The following is a 7,313-nucleotide window of genomic DNA, read 5'->3' on the forward strand; positions in this document are numbered from 1 at the left end:
TGGGATCTTTTGCATCCATCAGAAATACCACCTATTTAAGTAGATAGGGCCCTGGGTTAGTTAACATCTCATCTGAGGGACAGCACACTCAGAAGTGTGGCACCCCTCTTATGCTGCATTGCAGTGCCAGAAGTTGATCTACTTGGTGTGGGAATAGAACTCAAGGCCTTCTATACTAAAGGTAAGTATACTACTTTTTGCACCACTGATACAATTAATGCAAAGTTAAAAGCTGTAGGCTTGGATTTAGATGAGAGATTACAAGTGCTAAATTTCTTTAGATTATATTTGATGATATTTGTATTCCAATCCTTTCCAGGGATATCCTGAGCAACTTATTGAAATTACTTAGCAATATGATGATCACTTTTATCCTGGCCAGTAGAAAGCCTAGCTTGTCATGGGAAAAATGGTGTTTAGAAAAGAAGTTGGTATAATGAGTATTTTCAACACATATTTATACCATGATGCAGTCCAAATTAAATTCCTGTATCAGCTGCAGATAAGAACCCGTGAAGCTGAATGTAGAAAGGATTGGTATAAGTGGTACCTGTATGGTGGAATGTAAAAGTATCTATGTATTGTTTGGAGGAGTGAGTGTTCTTATGTTATGACCAGGCACAAGTGATCATAAAATGGATACTATGCTCTTAGGTCATAACTTGGATACTGTTTATAGCATTAGAGGTGTCCCAGATGAAGGGGTTATGGTTGTGGAATGAAAGACATACTAGCTTGATATACTTCAGAACATGTAAGATGTGGAGGAATGTGGATTAGCTGGAATCAAGCTAGACAAAATCTAAATTTAAATAATTCTTTGAAACTAGATTTTGTAGAGACATTAGACACAGCATGATCTTTGGGTATAAATGAGTTATTTTTGGAAGGCACCACCTACATTGATTCCATTGTTAATAGTGATCAGGAGTGACCTACTGATAACTAAAAGATTAGTAAGCAATAAATATATAGATCATGCATTGAGTAAGACAGAGAGGGAGAGAGAGAGGAAGAAAGAGTGAAAGAGAGAGGAAGCTAAGAAATAATGTAAGGGTCAAAAAGTGACAAAGCTGAGTAAACAATACAGAGAAATAATTGTATTCTAAAAGCTGGGGATATACATGTCAGCTGTTGGGGTATGCTACAAAGTCCTAGAAGTCTAGAACATTTGCTTGGAAATGTTTGCACTTTTGTACATGCCAGTAAGGTTACAAATAATGTTCTCCCAGGCAAATCAGTTGTTTTTGAGTTATGATTCTGCATGTGAAAGATGTGAGAGACATGACATCACATTTGTTTTCATCACAAGGCTAAATACATTTCTTGGGAGAGGTATTTGGTAAGTTGGTTGCACTTACTAGGTCATTAATGCTACTGCATTTTTGTGACAAGATATTGGAATTAATCAACAGATATTAATACCCTAAAGGCTATAACTAAAAAATAGAAATTGAAGCTGAACTATTTTATATGACAGAGATTGTTGATGAAGTGGAAAAGAAGCAAAGTAGAATAGTGAAAGAAATGTTCCTGGCATAGAATTAATTATTGCAATTTATTTACCTTCCACAGCTTTTATAATGTAGTGTAATCATTTTTGGCAATTGAGTTCCTATGATACAGATGAATCTTGCTATCTTTGAGAATTTATAGGTTAAATGACTACTGAGGGATAATGTTTGTCAACCTGGCAGTGTGCTGAGCAAGAAAGACATGCAACACTGTTCTGGCTGAAGTAAAGGAATGGAACAAACAAAAAAATGTACAAAGGATTTCCTGCCTTCAGAAAATAACACTTGGATGATACGCATCAGCAGAATGGATAGCTATTTAATATAGCTGTAATGTTGTATTTAAAACAGTGGTGCACCATTTAGTATTATTTGCAAATATTTAAATTGCAGTTAAGACTGGATGCATGTGTACATATATAGTTACAGAAGCTGTGATGTTAAATGAGAGTTTAGATAAAAATGCCATTACTCAACCAGTTGTAAATACTTCTGCCTTACTACAGACTGTGAACATTTAAATCAAATGATTCCAGAGCCTGGAATGAATTATCCTTCCATGACCAGTGAACTCCTTGTTGAAATTTAAATGTACATTTAATATTTTTACCAGATGACCTTGGATACAGGGTGAAAAAAGTGAAATACAAGTTTATCGATTGCCAAGCTATGGCTTGTAGTTTTCCTTATACTTGCATTGTAAAATTATACCACAGTATGCTAGTGACTAGTGAGTGGTCTTTGCCTTCTCCTAGATGATCTCAGTCATAAGATTGTAGGCTACCTATTTTGACTTTGCTTTTATTAATTATTTACATTATATATATTTGCACTACCACTCTTGTATTCCCTTTGTACTTATATAATTGCCTTTATTTGATAAAGAATAGTTACTATAATTTACTACTAATTTGGTATCTACTGTTGAGATCTATTGCTGATTTCGTGACATACAAAATAAATCCTTTTGAACTTTATTTCATACTGGTAAGCATGCTTTTCTGACGTTTTCCTCTGGTATTATTGTATACGTTGTATCTACGTAGTAGAATTCATCTAGTTAATAAACTGAGGCAAAAATAGTTATCCACTAGCCTTAAGGGAGATTGCTAAAGTTGTTAATACCATAATTAAGAATGTTTTTTCTTATTTAAGTAGATTTTCCATACTAAAATCAATATAAACTAAAATAATAATAATCATAATAATAACAATCAAGTATGGGCTGAGCTTATGTCAGATGTGTTGTATTTATGTTCAATGTTTCCCATCTAGGACAATCTGGTAACTTCCTTGTCTCGGTTACAGTCCATACTGAAAGGGTATAATGAAAAATAGTGCCAGCAAGACATGAAGATATCAGAAGTCACTGCAAGTCAAGTTTATTTTTTCATTTCGTTAGTTGTTTTTCTTTTTTTAATATAACCTCACTCTTTGCAGGCCAGTGCCAGAAGTTTACATTTGCTCATTACTGCAGAATTTGCCAAGCTTCATGAGTTTCTCCAGCAGAAGGAAGAAAAACGGATTCGCTAGCTGATGGAGGAAGAAACAGGAATTGTGAGACAGATGCAAGAAAACATGAGAAAAATAAAGGAGGATATTAATGCCATTCAGAAACAAATTTTTAATGCTCAGCTACAGCTGCAGCAACAGAATGAATTGACCTTTTTAAAGGTAAAATTATATTTGTTTACATGAGAACCCAGGAATGTTCATGCGATAGTGAAGCTCCAGTAAAATTATCACTTTGATTTAACATGCATTACAAATGATTTCCTTGTGATAAAACTTTGCAAAAAGTTGATGCTACTAGCATATTTCATTATATGCAGAGTATATATTTCACAGTATGATAGAAAAACATACATTAATACACAAATTACAATTTGTGCAGTGCACAACATACATACAGTAACATATATACATACATAAATGCCATCCAGTCCAAGAATGGTATACAATCCAACAGAACAGAGCACAGCATTTATTCATAGCATGCATGCAAGACAAAGAACAATCTATTAACACTGCACATATCTAACTTAAACTTTTTCAGATTTAAAATTTTTGTACACACATTTGTTATTCCAATACCCCCTTAGAGCCTTTCAGATTCCATGTTTCCTTAACATAATTTGGTTGATATTCCATAGAATTCCCTCTTTCTTATTTTATCATTTAGTGCCCTTATCAGAGCAGGATCATGGTCAACTGGATCTAATCTCCCCCCAGTCATTCCTGTGCCTCATGTACACAGACAACCGTCTTCTCTTACTTCAAAACACTCAGACTTGTGAGAGATGCACTTATATCACCAAACTGGAAGCTATGCACTCTCCAGCCAAGACCACACTAGCTGGTCAAGTGGAGAAGGTCAACACTTGCACCACACCACATGGAACACATAGCCCTCCAGAACACCCACAATCACAGCCCTCACATAAAAACACAAACCACACACCGACCTTCACAGAGGCTCTCAATAGAAATATACCCAAACAGCAGAGATCTCCGAGACAGAAACACATTCGACCACCACAACACAGCACAAACCACAGGACACATAGATCACCTCCACAGTGTGCCCCTCAACCTAAGCCCCTAAGGATAAACACCTTGCCCAATACACTAATCCATAGCTGACTCAATAGTGAGGCATGCAGATGTCCCACTCACTAGGTTGAATATGGAGAAGATAACAGTCAACTGTCTATCAGGTGCCAGAATCTGACACATAACATATGCACACCGGTCACTCCACAACAAGTACATTTATGACTCTGTCATTGTCCATGTGGGTGTGAGTGACCCGAGACGCACCTCCCTGAGCTACATGAAAAGAGACATGGTGGAGCTCTTGGACAGGCAGGTATGACACTAGCCCTGAGCAGTATCCTACTGTCACCCAGAATGATACCACTTACAAACAAAAAATTATTGACTTCAACAATTGGCTAAGTTTCTGGTGTCATTCTAAGGGGAACCAGTATCTGTCTGCTTGGGATGACATGATTGACAGACCTCAATGCTTTGCCAGAGATGGCCTGCATCTGTCACCCCTGGGTTTCCTGGTACTGGCTAGGGCTCTTGCCACCCCCTATAGTGCCTTCTTTTCAGGCGGTGTTCCAAAGACCAAATTACTGCTATAACATCTAGAAATAAATGCAATCTGAGTGTCATGATGCTCAATGCTAGAAGTCTAAAGCTCAGAATGCACTCACTTGAAGCACTCCTCAAAGTGGAGATCATTGACATTTGTGCTGTAATGGACACCTGGTTTAAAGCGGCAGAAAGCACCCCTGCTCTACCAGGCTATAACACATTCTACACCTTTCGGCCCCGAAATATGGACCGAAACTCCAAAGGCAGTGGTGTCTCCATATTCATAAAGGATATGCACACCTCCAGACTGGTAGCCCAGCATAACACATCTGAGATGCTTCAGGCACAACTAACATTGGGTAAGATGGTGATCCAGGTCATAGCCTGCTATAGGTCCCCAACCATGACCCTATACTCTAACTCCACATAACTAAGCACCCTGGAATCTATCAAGGTCCAACCCAACACTCTCTTACTAGGAGACTTCAACTACCCCTCCATCAGCTGGGAAAACTACTCAAGCACCAATACACTGTCTCAACGCTTCCTGGAATTCATCAATTCCAATGCCCTGGACCAGCTCATTCTGACATCCACTAGAGGAAGCAACATCCTTGACCTGGTTATTACTAACATGGGCGACCGTTGCTCTACACCAATAGTCAGTCCTTCCCTGATCAGATCTGACCATAAACTAATCACCATGGAAATCCACATCTCATCCACACCCCCGCAAAGGTAACCACCTTGAAAAACTTCTCCAAAGCTGACTTTGGACTCCTAGAAACAGAGGTGACTAACTTTGTGGCATCCATGCCAATGGAAAATAGCTGCATGACTGCTGAATCATACACCAATGCACTGTACGAACATGTACATAAATGCATGGAACTAGCCATACCCAACAGAGCCAAGACACTCTCCTACAAAAACGGAAGCCGATCTGGTGGTCCCCTGCCATTAATAAACTCTACAACAGAAGGAAAAAACTGTTGCAGAAAAAGGTGAAGTCTCAAGACTGGAAACCCCCCCTTATTAGCCTCAACAAAAAGTTGAGATCCCTCATAAAATCCTTTAAAGCCAGCTATGAAGGCAGAATTTGGCAGACACTAAAAACAGTCACAAAGCCTTCTATAGCTATATCAAGAATCTCCATGGCAATACCCAGATTTGCTCTGAGTTACTGCACAATAGTACCTCCTATTCTGAGCCAACAGATATTGCCAACATATTGGCCGACAGACTCAGTGCCAACTTTAACCCACTCTTCCCCCCAAAGGGCCAATTACAGTACCGGAAGAATGCCAGGCACCCAGCACTACTGCAGCACAGGTTAAAGCTGCATTGTTCAAGGCCAAGAGTACAGCTTCCATGGGGCCCAATAGTATCCTTGGCTGTGTTCTACATGAACTACAAAGTGAACTGGCACCACATCTGTGTACCCTGTTCAGTCACAGCCTCACCTCAGGCTTTGTCCCTACCGAATGGCGCACTGCTACAGTCATCCTTCTCCATAAAGGGGGAGCGACTACAGACCCTGGGAATTATTGCCCTATTAGCCTGATGAGTCTGATATGTAAAGCTATGGAACACATCATCATGGACCTGAAACAAAGATATAGAAAATCTCCAAACTCTAGACCCCATGCAATTTGGCTTTGTGAAAGGGAGATCATGCCTGTTCAACCTGTTTGACTACTTTGAGTCAGTCACCAGGGCTGTGGATGAAGGTAAGGCAGTGCATACAGCCTACCTCGATCTGGCCAAGGCCTTTGATACCATTTCTCACTTAGGAATTATTGATAAACTCACCAAACTAGGCATCAGCCCCTATATCACTAGGTGGGTTGCAAATTAGCTCACAGATAGAACACACAGTGACTCGAAGTCAAATTGCCGACCAGCCATGAGAGGAGTACCAGAGGGATCGCTCCTGGGTCCTCTCCTGTTTGGCATCTACTACTCAGAAGTCCAGGCCAACACAAAGGGACTCTGGCTGACCAAGTTCGCAGATGACTGCAAGCTGGGAGCCATTATTAACTCCCCAAGTGATGCAGACATCCTACAGAAAGGCCTCACTGAGACCAATGACTGGTGTCGAAACCATGGCCTTAAGCTTAATGCCAAAAAATGCATCATCATCCCCTTTGGTAAAAACTCAGTTCTCACTAATTACCACATCAATGGGAGCCCACTGAACACTGAAGGCATTATAAGAGATCTGGGGACGCAGGTAGACAGCAGCCTCTCCTTTGACCACCACAGTGCCATTGTGGTCAGAAAGTTCTTCCATGTGGCACATCTCATTACCAAGGGTTTTGCACCCAGGAAGAAAGAGGTCATCATCTCTCTCTACTCTTCCCTCATTAGACCAATCATCGAGTATAATGCCCCATTTGGCATGTACCTCACTAGACACCTACAATAGCTGGAGAGGCCACAGAAGTACCTCACAAAGAGGATCCTAAGCATTAAACACATGTCCTTACATGGGCAGACTCAAAGGACTCCAGCTATTCTCTGTCTCATCTCGCTTACAAAGCCATGCCTGACCCAGATCTGTTAGAAATGCTATATCTAAAGAAATCCCAATCCCTCCGCACCACATGCTCCAGAGACCTCAACCTTAATATCACAATCAATAGAACATGCTGGAGGGACAGGTTCATAACTCAGGAAAACCCCTCAACCTAATGC

Source organism: Protopterus annectens, chromosome 10.part0 (genome assembly GCF_019279795.1).
Source record: "Protopterus annectens isolate FY-2018-M chromosome 10.part0, PAN1.0, whole genome shotgun sequence".
NCBI lineage: Eukaryota > Metazoa > Chordata > Ceratodontiformes > Protopteridae > Protopterus > Protopterus annectens.